The sequence below is a fragment of the Aquarana catesbeiana genome, linkage group LG01 (assembly GCF_042186555.1).
Source record: "Aquarana catesbeiana isolate 2022-GZ linkage group LG01, ASM4218655v1, whole genome shotgun sequence".
Classification (NCBI taxonomy): domain Eukaryota; kingdom Metazoa; phylum Chordata; class Amphibia; order Anura; family Ranidae; genus Aquarana; species Aquarana catesbeiana.
Window position 1 is genome coordinate 386,864,961 of NC_133324.1, and position 23,166 is coordinate 386,888,126.

The following is a 23,166-nucleotide window of genomic DNA, read 5'->3' on the forward strand; positions in this document are numbered from 1 at the left end:
ATATGTTTCTATTGCACTATTTGTTCCTCCAAAACTCCTGGCAAAAAGTATTGAATCACCACTCTTGGAATATGTTCATTCAATTGTTTAATTGTGTAAAAAAAAAAATAATAATCACAGACATGCCTCAAAACTATTTTCATTTAAAATTTCAACCTTCTGGGTTTAAAAAAACACTTCAAAAAATAAATAAACAAAGAAAACTGTAGTCCGTTGCAACTGTTTTTGCAGATCAGGCAGAGGAAAAAAAATGGAATCACCATTGAAAGGATACTACAACCTGACTTACAACAAGTTTATAATACCTTTCTATTCTGTGCTGGCACTCTCCGTTCCTCACTCCCAGACACACACACACAGCTCTGCTGGGAGCAATGTAGACCAAAGTCAACACATGGACACAGAATAATGCATCACTTGTCTTTTATTTCCTGTTTAAGTATCTTAAATACAATATATTATCAGGATATGACCAAGCGATACACCAATAAAAACCAATAGAAAAATGTCCACACATTGCTTGTCATCATTAAAGACTAACCCACATTTGTCACTCTTACACCTGTTAGTAATTACTACACATCTTTATAAAGTATATATGTGTGTGTGTTATTGTACAATCTTAAAGTTAGTTTCAATTATGTCCCAAATATATTTATCAGTATTTATGTTTATATTTTGTAAACATTTTCTGGGCGTTTCGCCAAACCGTCTACAATTATCTTTCTCACGCTTAGTATTATCTTTTCTATGATAACAGTGTTGCCAGTTATTAAAACTTGTCAGCTAAAAAGCCAATGTTAAAGAAGCACTCTAAATTAAGTTATAGCACAGGACAAACTGAAGTCAATGTTTAAGGGACACATCTTTACAACCATGTACTTTGCAGTTCTAAAACAAACATCTGCGTCAGCTTACATCCTGAAAAACAATGTCATCATCACCAAACATCCTTTCAATTGATGGAATAAGAAAAGTGTCCAAAATCTCAATATAAACTTGTGCATTTATTGAAGATTTAATGACTGTCACACTTTTTCTTCAGGCAGTCGTCTTCATACATTTCACTGGAACGGCATCAAACATCAAAAAAAAAAGGCATCAAGGAGTTCCAGCATCATGACCCTGCCCAGTGCAGACTGGTGATTCATCATTGAATATTACTTTCATCCAGTCATCCACAGTCCATGATTGCTTTTCTTTAGCCCACTGTAACCTTGTTTTTTTCAGTTTAGGTGTTAAGGATGATTTTCGTACAAATCAAATGGGAAGGTTGTTAAAGGGAAGCGTACTGGTATATAACTGATATACAGTATATGCAGGTGCATCTCAAAAAATTTGAATATCATCAAAAAGTTCATTTATTTCTGTAATTCAATTTAAAAAGTGAAACTCATATATTTTTTATCATTCAAGTTTTTTATTATCATCATTGAAAAATAGTACAGTATAATCAGCATAAAAAAAAATCAGTACAATATAATACACAGTGAATTCAAAATATGTGATCACAGTCTATTGGTTGTCTTATTACTGTGGTGAACAGCACTAACAATATAAAGAAATAAAGTATAAGTAATATAATGTAAACTCTTAACTTTGACTATATCCATTCAATTTCAAATTGTACACCTGCCTATTGTAAGAAATGTTGAAGCCTCACTCCCCCTTCGACACCCCAAAGGGGATCACACTGTGTCCAAGGAGGGGTGAGGATTCTCCCTCTCATTATCCATTTTTTCTCTTATAAACTTTTATTTGAGAGAAGAGAGGAGATATTATTAACAAGCCGTTATATCCAGCTCAAAGATTATTACGGAATTTATCAGGGGTACATTATAATGTTCCCATTATAATAGATCAAAGATAGACATCCTGACCCTAGTATGAAAAATTAGTATATAAACCTGAGAATTTCTATGTAACTTTAAGGAAAAATTATACTGTTCCTAAAACAGAAAAAGAAGATATTTAAAGGAAAAAGACTAGGGGAGAAGAAAAAAAGATAAAGGAATAGTACAGAAAAAGAGTATAGAATGCCTGTCTGTCTGATGTGAAACTCAAAAATCAGCGTTTGGTGTTGCTACCTATGTCCGGTATCAGAGAAATTCCCATAACCCATAGAGCCCAGGGTTCCCAAGTGGCTTCAAATTGTGTGGTCTTGTCCAATAAGGAACTAACCATTTTTTCTTGTTCCATTATCCATGAAATCTTCCTTTTCATGGACAATAGAGATACCGAAGACTTCTTCCATGCTTTGGCAATAGTCAATGGGTGATTTTAGAGACATGCGGCAAGAGCCCATTCAGCAAGGCAATTGCTGGTGTTTGAGCGATAGCACAACCTGTAACCTTTCGTATGATGTGGAAGACCCTATTCCAAAATCCTCAGATTCTGGGACATTCCCACCATATGTGAATCATAGAACCTATTCCCTGACAGCCTCTAAAGCATAAGGGTGAAGTGGAAGGGAACAATGCTGCCAATCTTGTGGGAACCAAGTACCATCTTGTGAATATTTTAACATTAGCTTTGATGAGTGAAGTATTGTATAAACCTTTGATCGAATAAGAATAGTTCTCATACCAGTCTTCCAGATCCCATTCAGTCTGAAGGTCTTTCTCCCAGGTCAACATGTATGGTAATTTTACGGAATTAGAAGCAAGTGAAGCATAGATCACAGAAATCCCTCCCTTCCACTCCGTGGCTTGTGCATACCAACCTTCATATGCTGTAAATCTTGGAGGATTAGGTTTAGTTTTCCATAAAGAGTGAACAAAGCTTGAGATCTAGTAAAATCTAGACTTTTCTGTAGAGGGAAGATCTAGTTCATAAAATGTTTAAGGGGTAGTAGGCCTGTGCAAGAAAAAAATTGACCAATGCGGCACACCCCCTTGAAGGCCTCAATATCCATGCCATGTTGGAATAGAGGATTTTGGAACAGATGAGCTAATGGTTGTATTTCTGAAACCAGGGAAGGAAGCTTCCTAAGGGAATCCCACAAAGTAAGGGATTGTGAAAGGGTTGGTGACAGTATTGGAGGCCTGTTCCTGGGAGGACACCATAGTAAATATTCCATGGAGAATGTAGGAGCTGCTTGGCTTTCTATTAATATCCAATCTGGTCGCTCAGTTTTAAAGTATATAACGGACAATTGTGCTAATCGGGCTGCTTGATAGTACCATAGGAGGTTTGGAAAACCCAATCCACCTTGCTTAGGGAGATTAAATAAGTTACGGTTTGACAGACGTGAACCTTTCTTGTTCCAAATAAATTTATTACGTTTACCTTGAAATGTTTTTAGATGGTCCCTTCTAATCAGGATAGGAAGGGATCGAAACAAATACAAAAGTCTAGGCAATAAGGTCATCTTGACCGAATTAATTCTACCAATCCAGGCAATACTGTGTGACTCCCAATTCTTGAGATCAGCTTCAAGTTTTCGATACATTGGGGGGTAATTTGCTTGATACAGATTTTCAATCTTGGGAGTTATATTAATTCCCAAATATTTAATTGATGAATTACTCCAGCTAAATTCATATGTTTCCTGTAATTGGGAGGCCATATAACTTGGTAGGGATACATTGAGAGCCTGAGATTTAGACATATTCACTCTTAGTCCTGAAATTGATGCAAATTCATTGAGCAATGAACATATCTCGGGTAAAGAGGAAATTGGGGAGGATAAAAATAGCAGAAGATCATCAGCGAACAGTGCGCATTTATGATTGTTTTGGCCACACTGAATCCCCCTGATATTCGGATTAATATGAATGGCTATTGCCAAGGGTTCAATCATTATAGCGAATATCAGGGGTGAGAGGGGGCAGCCCTGAAGTGTGCCCCTACCAATCTTAATTGGGTCAGAGAAAAGTCCCTGAAGTCTAACTCTGGCTACTGGTGTTGAATATAAGGCTTCCAAGATTCCTAAAATATTTGGACCAAATCCCCATCTTCTAAGGACTGCAAAAAGATATGACCATGAAACTGAATCGAATGCCTTCTGGAGGTCCAGCGATAGTAACATTCCTTCTTGTTTTTGACCGACCTCCCATTCTGATTGCATTAATGATATAAGGTCAACCGTCCTTTGCACTTGATCAGGACCCTGTCTACCAGGGATGAACCCCACCTGATCTTAATCAATATATAGTCCTATAAATGAAGCCAATAGGTTAGCTAATATTTTGGTCAATATTTTAAGATCATTATTAATTAGAGAGATAGGTCTATAGTTCTCTATTTGGCTGGTGTCTTTATCTGGTTTTGGGATTACAGAAATATATGCCATATTGAGTTGATTACCTATCCGAGTGCCCTTAGTCATGGAGTTGAAGAATCTAGTGAGGTAGGGGATTAGAAGATCAGAAAAAGTTTTATAATAAGGGGTAGAGAAGCCATCAGGCCCTGGCGCTGTAGCACCCTTTAAGGCTTTTATAAATTTTGACACTTCCTCAATGGATATGGGAGCATCCATTTCTGCTGTATGAGTAGTCGTTAGTGGAAGATGTAAGTTGTCTAGGAACTCGTCTATTTTAGTGGGGTTAGAATTTATCTCTGCCTTATATAACTCAGCATAAATGTCCTGGAATCCCTTCATTATGCGCTGTGAATTTAGGGTAAAGATACCATCCGTCTGTTTGATTTTAGGAAGAGCGTGTGAACGAAGCCTAGGTGACAATTTATGTGCTAGCATGGTTCCTATTTTGTCTTTAGTCTGGTAAAACTTGGCCTCAGACCATCTGATAGATGTATCCTCCTTTGTTGTGAGAGCCAAATTCAGGGCCATCTGAGCTGCATCTAGTTTGGAAATAGGAACATTGGAGGGATCTCGTTTATGATGTTTACTTAAATTAATAAAATCGCTCTCCAATCTCTCTATTTCTGACATTCTCTCTCTCTTTCGTCTCACTGAAATTTGTATTAGTTTACCTCTAATGGTCACCTTGTGAGCCGCCCATAGAGTTTCTGCAGAAACATCACCCACATCATTAAAGCAAAAGTATTCCCGCAGAGCCTCCTGTATTTCAGACACTATAATGGGGTCCTTCAAAATAGATTGATTAAGAGTCCAATGAGAACCCTGTTGTCCATAATTATCTCTTCTTACTGTTAATAGAACCATGGAATGGTCTGACCAAGCTACGTCTAAGATAGAGGATGTAATGGCCAATGGAATATGATGTATAGAGACGAGGATGTGATCTATACGCGAATAAGACTGGTGTGGATTTGAGTAGTGAGTAGAATCTCGTATGTTTGGATTTAGTTCCCTCCAAATGTCAGTTAAAGCTGATTGAAAAATCATTTGCGCTATTTGTAAACTAGCTCTGCTGGGTCTAACTGATTGTGCTTTAAGTGGATTAGATTTATCCAGACCAGTATCAAAGGCTGTATTAGAATCACCTCCCATAATTATTACACCTTCCATGAGTGGGCCAAGGGTCTTAAACAATTGCCTGAAGAACTGTGTTTGTCCTTTATTAGGAGCATAGTAAGAAATGAAAGTATATAACTTATCATCAATCGTACCTTTAACCAATAAAAACCTTCCTTCCGGGTCCTTGTGTTCCATTTTAAAATTAAATTTGCATTGTTTCGAAAATATAATCGCTACTCCCTTCGTTTTGTTTTCAGCATTAGCCAAATAAAATACTGGGAAGTGTGCATGTAAAAATGAGGGGTTGTACCGCAGTGGAAAATGAGTCTCCTGTAGGAGAACTACATCAATGTGACGAGCACGGTAGACCTGAAAGGCCTTCCGTCTCTTGACTGGGGAATTCAACCCCTGAGTATTATGGGAGATAATACGAAGGGGTGAAGAATTAGCATTACTACCAGCCATGGATCAAAAAGAAAATAACGCTGACCAATCCACAGTCATCTACCCCATTCCATGTGGTAGAAAAAGTAGAGAAGAAAAAATCGTTTACTATTATTGGGATTAACACTTCTAAATACACCTTATAAGGATATCCCATTGGCAGACAGGCTAGAAGAGAAAAGAGGTTAGAAGAAAAGAAAAAAAAAGAATAGACATAAAGAGACATCATGGAAATATAAAGCACCGAAAGGCCATAACCAGGCTCGGAATGTGGGGAGGTATAAGACTCCCTCCCCTCATTCAGAACAAAAATATTTAAACAGCTCATAAAAAGGGCTAGAAACCTACCACACAAAACAGCAAACAACTAGTTTGAGTAGTAGGCGCAGGCACAATGCATCAGCACCGGCCAGTGACAGCATATGAAAAAATTATAAAATATTCAAAGTACAGGACCCACTAAAAGGAACCCCCTTTTGAGATAGCAATCCAAACTATCTAGCTAGGGGAAAAATTGAAAAGAAAAAAACCCCCCAAAAAAATAGTCCAAACTGACTAGATTTCAGTGTAAGTGGTAAAGTCTTTGACTGAGATAAATTATGCAGAAACCACTAAACTATATTCCTGTAATAGTCTTTTTAAGTAACAACCAAGTCAGTCTAGGTTCGATATTTCTGAACAAACAGAAAAAAAAAAAAAAATTTCCTCCTTTTTCGTCTGAGGAACATGGCGAGAAAAGAAAAAAAGAGGAATTAGAAAATTTCACACAGAAGAGTTATGAGACTCCTCATCAGGGTAAGAGGTTATCCTTGACTTTCCTGTATTTAGCTTTATTCCCACGTGAAGGAGGTGGGCTTGTAGGGGATTGACGTTTAGCTGAACCCTGTTGTGTGGGTGCTGTTTCCATGTCAGATTCAGTGTAATGAGCTTCAGGTCCAACAGCAGATGTTCACCCTCTGGAAAGCTATGAAATGCATGTTGTTTACCTTTGTAAGTAAATTTCAGGGCAAACGGAAAGGCCCAATGATATTTTATGTCTTTCTTGGTGAGTGCTGCCAAGAGGGGTTTCAATGATCGTCTCTTTTTTATGGTGTAGGGGGAAATGTCGGCAAATATTTGGATGTCTGACCCTTGATACTGAATCTGTTCCTGTTGACAAGATCTCTTCATCACTTCTTCTTTGATAGAATAATAATGCGGTTTTACTACAATGTCTCTTGGGGATCCATCCTTCCCCAGAGGGCCAAGGGACCTGTGTGCCCTATCCAGTTCTAATTTATGAGCTGGAACTGAAGGGATCAAGGATTTGATAATATCTTGAACTGCCGTTTGTACATCAGAAATTTATTCTGGTAGTCCTCTGATCCGAAAATTATCCCTCCTCGATTGGTTCTCAAGGTCATCGATCCGAGTCTGAGCAGTGTCAAGTTGTTCTTGCATAAACTGCAAATGGTCAGTATTCTGAGTTGTCCTGGAGATAGTGACATCTAGCTTGTGTTCTATATGTTCAATTCTTTTTCCCAGGGACTGGAAATCTGCCCTTATTTCCCCTGTAATTCTGTCAGCATTTTGGGTTAGTCCTTTGTCTAGCAATTCAGAGATTCTAGCAAATAATTCAGTCACATTAAAAGTTACCTCAGGAGTCTGCACTGTTTGTACAGTTATAGAGTCAGGGTAAATTGGGTTAGCATCCAGTGAGTGCATTTCCATAAGTCCCACAGAACGTTCTATCAAAGATACTGCAGTTTCAGGATATGACATGTTAAGAGAAGGAACTAATCCTGATAATTGTGGAACATATGAGAGAAACAAAAGGGGGGGAAGAGGAGTACTAGGGACTTTGAGGAAGCCAGGACCTGGTAAGGTCGCGTATTTCCATCCCTGCGGGACTTTAAATGAAATCATGACCTGGTAAGGTCATGTATTTCCATCCCTGACGCGTCAAAACGAAAATATTGGGGAGGGTGGGACTTTAAATGAAGCACTTGGTAGCACATAGGTGATTAGGCTGAACAAAGGAATTTTATTTTGTGTACATAGTTAACAGTTGCCGGCTAGTCGGAATCCACTTCCGATTGTCGGCGCCCCTCCCCCGCTACGTGCAATACGGCGTGATGGTGGTGGGCGGCCCTGTGGTGGTGCTTATAGGGGCATCCTTCCGGGCGGTCACGGCACACGAGGCTCTCCATACACCAGCATTCACTCTTTTGGAAATTTTTCTCCTTCGTGGTTCCTCGGACACACAGGTACCAGTGCCACTCTGCACTCTTTTCTGCACCAGCCCTCACGCCCTATGTCTATCACTAAACTCTGGTGGTTGTCACTTCCTTTGGCAGCCTCTGGTTGCCAGTGTCTCACCTTACCATTTTCTGTTTTCACTTGCATGGGTTCTCTTATACTTCCTCTTCACTTACCATGCTCTCTGTCCCAGTTCACCCCTTCATTCCTCACCTTTCCTTTCTTCCCAGAGATGCCTTGGGGTCCCATGCCCGCCCTGATCGCTGCCCGCTTGGGTGCCCCCGCTGGGCTGCCCACGACGGCCCCCGGTTGGGAGTGCCGCCTGATATCCTTGATGCCCTGCCACTACATTAGTAACCGTTGGGCCTCAATTGGTAGGTATGCACTTTAATGCTGATTGGGGTCCTACCCTACCCCATTACTATTGACAGATCATCCTTTTTATTTATTTCTTTTATTATTTTCATTATAGATTATTACACGCTTGCTCCTGATGAGTGGCGGTTAAGCCACGAAACGCGTAGAGCTACTTGATGCCGTGTTCCTTATTCATTCATATCCTGATTTTCAAGTTTTATCATATTTGTACCTCTACAGGTCCAAGTGAGGCCCCAGGTCCTGCAGGCATTATCTCGCAATCATGAATGTATTTAACCCAACTCTGGTTGAACTGTGGAGTTTTATTATGGATTTACTTTTGGTTGTATATCGTTATATGTACCATCTTTTCTTCATACTGTCCCAATCTTGTACCAATGATCGCATTTGAGATATATGTGCCGTTACCTTATGGTCATTTATCCTTGCTCTAGTGCCCATTTATTACCTTGATATTATTATTGACATTTATGACTGTTAACTATGTACACAAAATAAAATTCCTTTGTTCAGCCTAATCACCTATGTGCTACCAAGTGCTTCATTTAAAGTCCCACCCTCCCGAACATATGAGAGAGTCGCAGGGTTAACAATTTGCCTGCCTGCTGTGGATACCTCAGCTTCTGACTGAACTGTTATCTGAGGTGCTCCCGCCATTTCTGGAGAATGACTCGCTTTTCAAAGGTCTCTGAGATAGGGTGCAGGGCTTTTTCTTCTTATCTTATCAGTATAGAAAGGTGCCCTGGGGTCTCCTCAACCTGTTCCCGTTATTTTGGGAACTCCTGAAAGCCGTGCCGTTTCGCTGTATGGCCGGCTCTGTGCGGAGCTCCGGTCCTACACTGCCATCCTCAGAGCCTCCGCGCATGCGCCTCTCGAAACTCATATATTTTATAGTTTCACTACACACAGGGTGATATATTTCAAGCATTTCTTTCTTTTGATTTAATGATTATGGCTTGCAGCTAGTGAAAACCCAGAATCTCAGAAAATGTGAATATTGTGAAAAAGTTCAATATTGTAGACTCATGGTGTCACACTCTAATCAGCTAATTAACTCAAAACACCTGTAAAGGTTCCCTGAGCCTTTAAATGGAATCTCGGTCTGGCTCACTAGATTACACAATATGCTGACTGCTGACTTGAGGGTTGTCCAGAAGACATTCATTCATTCATTAAATCACAAAAGGTCATAGCTAAAGAAGCTGGTGTTCACAGAGTGCTGTATCCAACATAATAATGGAAAGTTGAGCGAAATGCTGCAGTGGAGGCAGGGCCGCTGATAGGCCAGTACAACTGGCCCTGTTGTACCGGGCCTGGCCAGCAGGGGGGCCCGGGCAATCTGCACAGAGACCGAATTGATGCAGAATAAAAAAGTATATATATATTCCTTCAGCCAGCACCCCATGACCCATCATCAACCGACCTCATACCCCCACCCCTGCTCCGAATTTTCAGGGTATTTTTTTCAATTTTTTGCCACTTCCGTACTGATGTTCTTGGAAGGGAGGGACTATTTCTTCTGTTTCGGGAGCATGTCTCTTCTGCACCCACTCCTCATGCTGGCTCAAGTCCCAGCCTGCATATTATTGCCTTCCCTGGCGGAGTGATTCCTCTCCCTCCACTCATGGCGCTCTGCTCTGTTCTCCACTCGGCCTGAGACAGAGACAGTGAGACTGGAGAAGCAGCGGTGATGGCGAACGGCCGTGGCAGCAGCAGAAGAAGGAAGCAGCTGACATCTGAAATTGTTTGTGACTGACACTCCAGGCAGCAGCAGCAGGATCAGAAAGGAAGTGGCTCGTGGGGCCCAGCTAACACAGGTGTGTGCTTCCTTGGGGGGGTGGGTGATTCAAGCTCTACTATATCACTGTATCTATCTGCAGCAGCATCTATACATTGTGGCATTGGCAGCATGGGTGGCTCTGTCACTGCAATATGCTGCAGACAGTGCCACCCATGCCACCAATGCCATAATGTGCTGCAGGATGTGCCACCCATGCCGCCAATGCCATAATGTACTGCAGACAGGGCCACCCATGTTGCCAATGCCATAACGCATGTGCTGCCTGCAGAGACAGTGCCACCCATGCTGTTAATGGCATTGTGGCATTGGCAGCATGGGTGGCACTGTCCTACAGTACATTATGGCATTGCGGCATGGGTGGCACTTCCTGCAGCACATTATGGCATTGGCGGCATGGGTGGCACTGTCTCCAGCATATTATGGCATGGGTGGCACTGTCCTACAGTATATTATGGCATTGGCGGCATGGGTGGCACTGTCTGCAGTACATTATGGCATTGGTGGCATGGGTGGCACTGTCTGCAGTGATAAATATCACTTGAAGACAAACCTGCCCTTTGTTTCTAGGCGGGGTCTAGGGAGGGGCCAGGGGCAAGGCTGAAGGAGGGACCAGGGGTGGGGTTGAAGGGGGCCCCATCAGGTAGGCTGTACGGGGCCCTATGATTTCTATCAGTGGCCCTGAGTGGAGGCACACCTCTCACTACAGTGTCATAGAAGGGGCATGTGTCTAAAATAAAAATGCTCCCTTCCAGCCCAGCCCTCTTAACTACAAGGAAATACATGGGTTTATGGGTTTAAAATCTACCCAGAATATCATGTTTTTGGGTGGTATGCCCCAGGAGCCACCCATTGGGGGGTGTCAGGCTGGCTGCCCCTCCTCTCCTGGCCCTGGGACAGCGCTGACTGCATAGTCTAAAGTTGATGAAAAAAATCATTTGCCAGCCCCTTCTCCTACACCGCTCCTCCTGTGTCAGTGTCATTATAAAACAAAGCTTGTAAATATCTCAATAGCTCAGTTTTTTCTGGCTGCTCTCCTCCTCCCCCTCCTCCTCCTCCTAGCTTTAGCTTTAGATTGGAGGAGTAGAGCGGTCACATGACCATCTATGTAATGTCAGAGAGAGCAGTCATGTGACCAGGTCAGTGGAAAAAACAGAACTATTGAGGTATATGGAAGCTTCATTTTGCAATTTTGAGTGACACAGGAGGAGCAGTGTGGAAGGGGCTGGCAGTGATTTTTTTCTTAACTGTAGAGAATGCTGGCAGTGCTGTCCAAGGAGACTGGGGGTCTCCTGAGAGTGCAGGGAGAGGGGGGCTCTGTGCTGGATGGGGGGCTGTATACTGGGGAGGGGGGCTGAGTACTGGATGGGGGGGCTATATACTGGGGAGGGGGGCTGTATACTGGATGGGGGCTGTATACTGGGGAGGGGGGCTGTGTACTGGATGGGGGGCTGTATACTGGGGAGGGGGGCTGTGTACTGGATGGGGGCAGTATACTGGGGAGGGGGGCTGTTTACTGGATGGGGGACTGTATACTGGGGAGGGGTGCTGTATACTAGGGAGGGGGGCTGTGTACTGGATGGGGGGCTGTATACTGAGAAGGGGGGCTGTGTACTGGATGGGGGGCAGTATACTGGGGAGGGGGGCTGTGTACTGGATGGGGGGCTGTATATTGGGGAGGGGGCTGTGTACTGGGTGGGGGTCTGTATACTGGGGAGGGGGGCTGTGTGCTGGATGGGGTGCTGTGTACTGGGGAGGGGGAGCTCTATGCTGGATGTGGGGCTGTATACTGGATGGGGGGCTGTATACTGGGGAGGGGGGCTATATACTGGATGGGGGCTGTGCACTGGATGGAGGGCTGTATACTGGGGAGGGAGCTGTGTACTGGGTGGGGGTCTGTATACTGGGGAGGGGGGCTGTGTACTGGATGGGGTGCTGTATACTGGGGAGGGGGGCTGTATGCTGGATGGGGGCTGTATACTGGATGGGGGCTGTGTACTGGATGAGGGCCTGTATACTGGGGAGGGGGGCTATATACTGGATGGGGGCTGTGTACTGGATGGGGCTGTATACTGGATGGGGGCTGTATACTGGGGAGGGGGGCTGTGTACTGGGGAGGGGGGATGTTTACTGGATGGGGGGCTGTGTACTGAGGAGGGGGTTGTGTACTGTAAAGGGGGCTGTGAAAAAAATGTTTCCTTAAACTTCCCTCTTAAAATTGGGGTGCGCGTTATATGCCTGTGTGTGTTATACGCTGATAAATACGGTAATATTTATTTGGATATTACTCAGCACTTCTCTCTGCTGACCAGGTTTATGGAGATGCTGATTTCATTTTCCAGCAGGAATAGGCACCTGCCCACACTGCCAAAAGTACCAATGCCTGGTTTAATGATCATGGTATCACTGTGCTTGATTGGCCAGCAAACTTGCTTGACCTAAACCCCTTAGAGAATATGTGGGGTATTGTCAAGAGGAAGATGAGAGACACCAGATCCAACCATGCAGATGAGCTGAAGGCTTCTATCAAAGCAACCAGGGCTTCCATAACACCTCAGCGGTGCCACAATCTGATCGCCTCCATGTCACGCCACATGGAGTAATTCATGCAAAAGGAGCCCCAACCAATTTGAATTTTGGGTTTTCACTAGCTGTAAGTCATAATCATCAAAATTAAAAGAAAGAAATGCTTGAAATATATCAGTCTGTGTGTGACGCATCTATATAATATGAGTTTCACTTTTTGAATTGAATTACAAAAAAATTTTTTTTGATGATATTCTATTTTTTTAGATGCACCTGTATAAGTAGATCTGCCCCGATTAAGGATTTACAAATACTTTAAGACTTGAGAATGCATGCTCCACTGAAAGGGTTAAAGGGTCCCAACCCTGGCAGAACTGTAGCTAAAATTCCACTGGTCAGTGGTATAGTCAAAGTTTGAGATAGCTAGGCCATTCTTCTTTACAGTCAGTTGTGCGTTATTCTGTAATTCATTCAGTGAGTTAGTACCTAACATTGCTGTTGTTGTAATTTATTTAACCCAAACTTTCCTTTCAGGACTTTTTCCTGTTCTATTTAAGCCCCTTTTAACTGTTACTGGTGTGCCAGTGATCGTTGGGTCTGGGTAGTCAATTGGAGCAAGAACTTTAAGAAGGATTTATCCTTTTTAGTGGCTCCTTAAGGAGCTACAGAAGGTTAGACAAGCCTAGACACATGCTCCCCATGTGTCAGGAACCAAGCTTCTCTTGCAGCACATAGGAGCCACAACATGGGGGGAAGCCCAGGCAAAAGGGGGACACGGCACTGTACGCAGTGATTAGGGTGTGCCCAGGCACACCTGATATACCCCCTACGCATGCCTATGGGAGGGAGGAAATAATAAAGAACAGCAATCACATCACAGAGGTTGGTCCCCATATACAGTGGGGCAAAAAAGTATTTAGTCAGCCACCAATTGTGCAAGTTCTCCCACTTAAAAAGATGAGAGAGGCCTGTAACTATGAGAGACAAAATGTGGAAACAAATCCAGATAATCACATTGTTTGATTTGGAAAGAATTTATTTGCAAATTATGGTGGAACATAAGTATTTTGTCAATATCAAAAGTTAATCTCAATACTTTGTTATATATCCTTTGATGGCAATGACAGAGGTCAAACGTTTTCTGTAAGTCTTCACAAGGTTGTCACACACTGTTGCTGGTATGTTGGCCCATTCCTCCATGCAGATCTCCTCTACAGCAGTGATGTTTTGGGGCTGTCGCTGGGAAACACGGATTTCAACTCCCTCCAAAGGTTTTCTATGGGGTTGAGATCTGGAGACTGGCTAGGCCACTCCAGGACCTTGAAATGCTTCTTACAAAGCCACTCCTTCATTGCCCGGGTAGTGTGCTCATTGTCATGCTGAAAGACCCAGCCACGTTTCATCTTCAATGCCCTTGCTGATGGGAGGAGGTTTGCACTCAAAATCTCACGATACATGGCACTATTCATTCTTTCATGTACACGGATCAGTCGTCCTGTTCCCTTTGCAGAGAAACAGCCCCAAAGCATGATGTTGCCACCCCCATGCTTCACAGTAGGTATGGTGTTCTTTGGTTGCAACTCAGCATTCCCTCTCCTCCAAACACGACAAGTTGTGTTTCTACCAAACAGTTCTACTTTGGTTTCATCTGACCATATGACAATCTCCCAGTCCTCTTCTGGATCATCCAAATGCTCTCTAGAAAACCTCAGATGGGCCCGGACATGTACTGGCTTAAGCAGGGGGACACGTCTGGCACTGCAGGATCTGAGTCCCTGGCGGCGTAGTGTGTTACTGATGGTAGTCTTTGTTACGTTGGTCCCAGCTCTCTGCAGGTCATTCACTAGGTCCCCCCGTGTGGTTCTGGGATTTTTGCTCACCGTTCTTGTGATCATTTTGATCACATAATTTTCTAATTATTGCTGCCACAGTTGATTTCACCAAGCTGCTTGCCTATTGCAGATTCAGTCTTTCCAGCCTTGTGCAGGTCTACAATTTTGTTTCTGATGTCCTTCGACAGCTCTTTAGTCTTCACCATAGTGGAGTTTGGAGTGTGACTGTTTGAGGTTGTGGACAGGTGTCTTTTATACTGATAACAAGTTCAAACAGGTGCCATTGATACAGGTAATGAGTGGAGGACAGAGGAGCCTCTTAAAGAAGAAGATACAGGTCTGTGAGAGCCAGAAATCAAATTAAAAAGAAATAAATTCTTTCAAAAATCAGACAATGTGATTGTCTGGATTTGTTTCCACATTTTGTCTCTCATAGTTGAGGTATACCTATGATGACAATTACAGGCCTCTCTCATATTTTTAAGTGGGAGAACTTGCACAATTGGTGGCTGACTAAATACTTTTTTGCCCCACTGTATCTATTCCCTTAGGACTCCCCCTCTGGGGTCAGTTCTCTGTAGCTACACTATATATACCCCAGAAAGACAGGATATCACATCCCTGCAGTGGAAGAAGTCATGCACACACAACCAGACCCTTGCAGCAATTAGCCAGAATATTTAAAGTCACATAACAACATAATAATTATCACAGGCAATATAAAACAAAATAGTAACATGAAGTTGGCACCTGCCTACAAACCTGAACAAGGGCCTCCATGACAGGGTCATCAAGTATTATTTTAATGAAAGCTGCAGATTTAAAAATATCGAACATTTCCCGTCAGAAAATCCAACCATGTGTACGCGGCATAAGGCTTATTGGATGAACCCGACGTTTCTGGCTTGATGCCCTTCTTCAGGGGTTTTTTAACATCCAGAGCCCGGTGTCTATTAGAAAAATATATATACACACATCATTAGGTAGATATTCAATACGATATATATATATTTTCTCTTTATATCTCAAACAGGGTAAACTGAAGTAAATTCATATAAAAGCACACAAAATAAATAGCACGGGTCACATACCAGACAGTATATTTTGCCCACATGGAAGCAGGGAAGGTCCCACAAGTAAAAAGACAGAGAAGACTGTTTCAGCATGGCTCCAAATTGTTCCTCAGAGGTCACCAGCGAAGGTCCAAAGAGCCCCCAGAGAAAAATCAGATCAAATGATCTGAAGTGGAATTGAATATAAAACGGTATATACTGATATGATGTCTGCATGGTTTGCAGAATTGCAAAGTATCCAGACATAATCCGCAAAGTGTACATACTGCACCTATAGGAGAGACATATCTGAAATATCACCGCACAATGAGAGCACATCCAATACTAAAATGGCTGAAAGAGTAGGCAATGATTGTCCAGCCCAGGGAGTATACCTGTAAAGGTGCATACAAATAAAGGAGTGTAAATTTATGAGTCATCCATGAAGCCAAACAGTGTAGGCCCATAGATGTCAAATTTGTGCGGCTTACCTCCATTGGATATACACTCTGCAGCGTGCTGGTGATCAGAGCCATCCCAGCTGTGTTTACACATTGCTGGCGGCTCTGATAAACACCCCCATGGCGTCTGCGCACGTGCATCGGGGTGGAGACATCATGACGCACACTCCGTGACGTTAGAGTTTCACCGAGCATGCGCATTAACTAGGGTGCCCTACCAACGGTCCCTCAAGCGCAGGACGCCACCCCAAGTAGGCATGGTGGCACCCTGCCCTCTGGGGACACCAGCGCGTACCCACAGCCAGTAGCAATGAGCAGAGCTCAAAACGAGCCTGATCATGGCAGAGTCGTGGAAAAATGCGAGGGCATCTGGGCTGGTGAACGCCGAATGTCCCCCAAATGCACCGGGTGGAGGGTCAATGAGGAAACAAGGAGGGGAAAACCACACAGATAGGCCAATGAAAAGGCCAAATAGGGAAACAGAAGGGAGAGCACAATTTAAGAAATGTAATGTGCAAACAATATATACATATAGAGCAACATGGATAGACCATAGGAATATGAATTTCAAATATTAAAATGAAACAACCACATATCAAAGTACCTTGAATTAGGGTGTGGAACAGAATCCTAGATAGTAAGAAAAAGTCAATTGGATTTAATTGTAGAATATTGAGGTGTTAGTACCATAGCTAATACATATCAAACCGGAGGGGAGTATTTACTCCTCCCATCCCCTAGATGAAAAGCCTTCCAAAAAGGGTTGATAACTAACCATATCATTGATACCCGGGGGTAGGGTGGCATTTAGATTAATTATCCAACGAGTTTCACGTTGCAACAAAATTCTATTCCAATCACCACCTGGGGTACTATGATGTGTTCTATCAAGGATTAGGAATTTTATCTGGGGAATTCTACTACCATGAACATCTCTAACATGTCTGCCCAATGGAAGATCTGGGTTGGATTTCTTCATATTTAAGATATGTCTATATGCTCTTTTATGGAATTCTTGCTTGGTTTTGCCTATATAGATTAAACCACACTGGCAAACCAGCATATAGACAACTCCAGGTGTTTTGCAGTTGGCAAAATGTACCGGTTTAAAGATCTTACCATTGGGCAGTCTAATGTTATTCCCAATGTACATTTACAATGACTACATCCACCACATCGAAATGTGCCTAGACGTTTACATGGGTCGTTACGAAATTCTCCCGTTAATTCATTTTGAATATATCCTTTAAGGATTTAGTTCTACGGTAAGTAATGGAAGGACTAGTTGAAATAAATGGACCTAAGAGTAGATCAATACATAGGACATGCCAGAGTTTGGATATGATGGCCTTAATTTTCCTATGTTGCTTGGTATATCGTGTGATAATTCTCACACTATTAGATAGTTCCATGTTGTGATTTTTCTGAATTTTTTTGTTGAATAACAAATCATGTCTGAGTCTAGAAATTACTTTTTAAATGCCTTTTTAAGACATGTGAGCGAGAATCCTCTCACTAACAGTCTATCTCTCAATTTGTTTGCCTCTTCACAAAATTTACCCTACTCTGAGCAGTTTCGGCGAATCCGCAAAAACTGGCCATAGGAGATGGATTGTATTAGCGGTGTCGGATGATCACTACTAGCGTAAAGTATCGTATTACTTGCTGTCTCCTTTCGATACAAAGAGCTATCTAGTGTGCCATCTTGTAGTTTATGGATAGTGACATCCAAAAAGTAGATTTCCCAGGTACTGTAGGTCATGGTAAAGTTTAGATTACACAGATTTTGATTCATAGCTGTGATGCACTGTTTAAGTAACTCGGGTGACCCCCCCCAACAATCAAAATATCATCTATATAGCGTTACCAACTTAATATCTTCTCAGTTAGAGGAGAATGGTTGTCATCAGTCAGAAAAGCCTGTTCCCACTCCCCCAGGTACAGGTTGGCACAACAGGTTCCAATGGCCCCACCCCGTACCTGAAGGTAGTGGGAACTATCAAATGAAAAGACATTATGAACCAATATATATTCCAACGCTGAAAGAATGAATTCGTTGAAAGGGCAATTTTCTTTGTGTGACTGTGAAATGGCATGACTGATAACACTGATGCCCTGCTGGTGGGGGATGGAGCTATATAGAGCTTCAACATCAACTGCCACCAGCAGGGCATCAGGTAGCAATACCATTTTTTCTAAATTTTGAAGGAGATGCAAAGTGTCTCTAATGTATGAGGGTAAGTTCATTACATATGGTCTAATTTGTTCATCAATGAATTTACTTAAATTTTCCATCAAGGCACCACAACCAGAGACTATAGGTCATCCCGGAGAGTTACTTTTGCTTTTGTGGATCTTGGGTAAACTGTAAAAAGTTGGTATTTTTGAATGAGAAGTGCGGATATTAAGTTTATTGATGTCTGTAGTGGTCATAGCTAGAAAAGCCCCTAAATTGATATTAGAACCAAATGGGGGAAGTTTATCAGATTTCTTTTTTAAATAAATTTCTAATTTTTTCTCCTCTTTAGTGGTGATATTTGCTTCAAGTAGTGTTTCTAGGTCTTCTGTTTCTAAACTTAATATCCGTCCCACTATGCCTAATTATACATCAGTAGGAGAGAAAGAAGTTATAACTACTCTGACCAATTAAACCCATCCTACAATAAAGCCATCTGACAAGGGCGGTAATATCGTTATCATGATGAACCTTCAATACAAAAATATGTGTTTAAAAATTTTGAATAGCAAATCATGCTATAGACTAATTCCAAGATCCCTGATCAAAAAATATAATAAAGAATTTTATACATTGATAGACAATGCCTACCTAAACAACGTAATAGATAAACAGATTTGGGATTTTGTACGCACTTCCCATCCAAAAATACCAACTTTTTACAGTTTACCCAAGATCCACAAAAGCAAAAGTTACCCTCCGGGACGACCTATAGTCTCTGGTTGTGGTGAACTTACCCTCATACATTAGAGATACTTTGCATCTCCTTCAAAATTTAGAAGGAATGGTATTGCCACCTGATGCCCTGCTGGTGGTAGTTGATGTTGAAGCTCTATATAGCTCCATCCCCCACCAGCAGGGCATCAGTGCTATCAGTCATGCCATTTCACAGTCACACAAAGACAATCGCCCTTTAAACAAATTAATTCTTTCAGCGTTGGAATATATATTGGTTTATAATGTCTTTTCATTTGATGGTTCCCACTACCTCCAGGTACAGGGTGTGGCCATGGGGACCTGTTGTGCCCCCTCATACGCCAACCTGTACCTGGGGGAGTGGGAATAGGATTTTCTGACTGATGACAACCATTCTCCTCTGAGAAGATATTAAGTTGGTATGGCTATATAGATGATATTTTGATTGTTTGGGGGGGCGGGGGGGGGGGGGGGTCACCCGAGTTACTTAAACAGTGCATCACAGCTATGAATCAAAATTCATGTAATCTAAACTTTACCATGACCTACAGTACCTCGGAAATCAACTTTTTGGATGTCACTATCCATAAACTACAAGATGGCACACTAGCTAGCTGTTTGTATCGCAAGGAGACAGCAATACGATACTTCACGCTAGTAGTGCTCATCCGGCACCGCTAATAAAATCCATCCCCTATGGCCAGTTTTTGCGGATTTGCCGAAACTGCTCAGAGGAGGGTAAATTTTGTGAAGAGGCAAACAAATTGAGAGATAGACTGTTACTAAAAGTATGCTCACTCACATGTCTTAAAAAGGCATTTAAAAGGGCCATTTCTAGACCCTGAACAAAAAAATTCAGAAAAATCACAACATGGAACTATCTAATAGTGTGAGAATTATCACAAGATATACCAAACAACATAGGAAAATTAAGGCCATCATATCCAAACACTGGCATCTCCTATGTATTGATCCACAATTAAGTCAATCTGTTTCAACTAGTCCTTCCATTACTTACCGTAGAACTAAATCCTTAAAGGATATATTCATACAGAGTGAATTCACGGGAGAATTTCATAGCGACCCATGTAAACATCTAGGCACATTTCGATGTGGTGGATGTAGTCATTGTAAATACATGTACATTGAGAATAACATTAGACCACCCAATGGTAAGATCTTTAAACCGGTACATTTTGCCAACTGCAAAACACCTGGAGTTGTCTATATGCTCATTTGCCAGTGTGGTTCATTCTATATAGGCAAAACCAAACAAGAATTCCATAACAGAGCATATAGACATATCTTCCACTGGGCAGACATGTTAGTGTTCATGGTAGTAGAATTTCCCAGATAAAATTTCTAATCCTTGATAGAATATATCCTAGTACCCGAGGTGGTTATTGGAATAGAATTTTGTTGCAACGTGAAACTCGGATAGTTAATCTAAATGCCAACCTACCCCTGGGTCTCAATGATATGGTTAGTTATCGTCCCTTCTTGGAAAGCTTTTCATCTGGGGGATGAGAGAAGAAAATACCCCCCCTCCGGTTTTGTTATGTATTAGCTATGGTACTAACACTTCAATATTCTACAATTAAATCCAATTCCCTTTTTCTTACTATCTAGGATTCTGTTCCACACCCTAATACAAGGTACTTTGATATGTGGTCGTTTCATTTTAATATTTGAAATTCATATTCCTGTGGTCTATCCATGTTGCTCTATATGTATATATTGTTTGCTTATTACATCTCCTCAGTTGTGCTCTTCCTTCTGTTTCCCTATTTGGCCTTGTCACGTATCAGGTAAGACCAGAACCCAAACGTGTATAAGTGAAATGTAAGGATTTATTAAGATAAGTGAATAAACACAACCACCTCCAATATAATACAATGTGCAACCAACCACAAACCCACAAATAATAATAGTAACAGACAAATATATACATATAATGGGGAGTAACAGAATCATAAACAGAGCCAGGCCAGGGTTATCAATGGGAGGTCAGCAGCTTGGGATAGGGGACAAACAAGACAAGGAGTGGATGGATGGATCAAGCCAAAGGACAAAGGTAAGGGTAAAAGGATCACAGGAGGGAGACAAGGCTCAGGGGTCAGGTAAACAGACAGGAACAGGATCAGGATCAGATACAGATACAGAGCTCTCAGGTTCAGGGTCAGGGCGCAAGGAAAGATACTAAGGCAGGGTGTGTGTGCCTGCCAGATATTTATACACATCTCCTGCAATCAGGCTCAGGTGACACCTGATCGCAGGAGATGATGTCGGCTCCACACTGCCAGGAACCACCCGCTGGTGGGTGCCAGTACTGTTGCCCAAAGATCAAATAATATCACCAGCAGGAGAGAGCTCCCCTGACAGTTCCAAACCCGCTGGTGGACATCAGTATTGCACGCCCAATGTCTGACAATGCAACCAGCAGGTGGAACCATCCCTGACAGTACCCCCCCTCAAAGGAGCGGCCTCTGCACGATTCAACTAGCTGCCACTGGGACAAGTCCATGGTATCAAGCCGGGCAGTGGGCAGAGTCACATTAAGCTGGGTATGAAGACTGTCCAAAGTATCAAACCAGGTGGGCCGAGTCACATCAAGCTGGGTATGTGGAAGGTCCATGATTTTAAACCAGGCAATGGGCAGCTCAAGCTGGGCAGCAGGCACAGGAACCTCAAGCTGGGTAGCAGGCACATCAAGCTGGGCAGCGGGCATGGGCACATCAAGCTGGGCAGCAGGCACATCAAACTGGGCAGCAGGCACGACAAGCTGGGCAACAGGCACATCGAGCTGGACAACAAAAACATCAAGCTGGGCAACAGGCACATCAAGCTGGGCAGCAGGCACTGGCACATCAAGCTGGATAGCAGACACGGGCACATCAAGCTGGGCAGCAGACAGGGGCACATCAAGCTGGGCAGCAGGCACATCAAGCTGGGCAGCAGGCATGGGAACATCAAGCTGGGCAGCAGGCATGGGCACATCAGGCTGGGCAGCAGACAGAGGTACATCAGGCTGGGCAGCAGACAGAGGCACATCGGGCGGGGCAGCAGACAGAGGCACATCAGGCTGGGCAGCAGACAGGGGCACATCAGGCTGGGCAGCAGATAGGGGCACATGAGGCTGGGCAGCAGCCAGGGGCACATCAGGCTGGGCAGCAGACAGAGGCACATCAGGCTGAGCAGCAGACAGAGGCACATCAGGCTGGGCTGCAGACAGGGGCACATCAGGCTGGGCAGCAGGCTCCGGGTTGTCTGGCAGGGCCGCAGGCTCCGGGTCATCTGGCAGGGCAGCAGGCTCCTGGTCGTCTGGCAGGGCAGCAGGCTCCGGGTCATCTGGCAGGGCAGCAGGCTCCACAGGCTGGGCAATGGGCACCAGGACCTCAGACCGGGAAACGGTCACCAGGACCTCAGACCGGGAAATGGGCACCGGGACCTCAGACCGGGAAACGGCATGGGGACTTCAGGCTAGAACATTGGCACCTCGGGCTGGAACACTGGCACCTCAGGCTGGAACACTGGCACCTCAGGTTGGAACACTGGCACCGGGACTTCTAACTGGAACACTGGTACCGGGACTTCAGGCTGGAACATTGGCACCGGGACTTTAGGTTGGAACACTGGCACCCGGACTTCAGGCTGGGACATTGGCACGGAGACTTCAGGCTGGGACGCATGCACCAAGACTTCAGGCTGGGACACAATGGCTGGTATGGAGGCAGGTTGGGTTACTGGCAGGATCAAATGGGTTGGAAAGAACTTCCGTCTCTTTTTTGGTTTAGCTACTGAAGTCCTGTAGGTAACTGCAGGACTGTAGGTAAGGGATGAAGCAAACTGGAGAGGGGGGTTGGAATATGGCAGGGACAAGGTAACAGTAGCTGGGGAAAGTTGTGGAATTGAAGGCAGCTGAGAAGAAGCAGGTGGGTTAAAGGCAGGATAGGTGCAGGAAGTAAAAACTGGGTATGGGTATTTGGTGGGAAGCAGGGTATACTGTGCTGCGACTGAGGTTGCCATGGGTGAAGGGGAAAAAGACATTTAGGCAGGCAGGTTTCTGATGGCAGAGGTGGTTTGTTGTGGTTTGGCTGGGGCTGATTGCAGCATATCAGACTA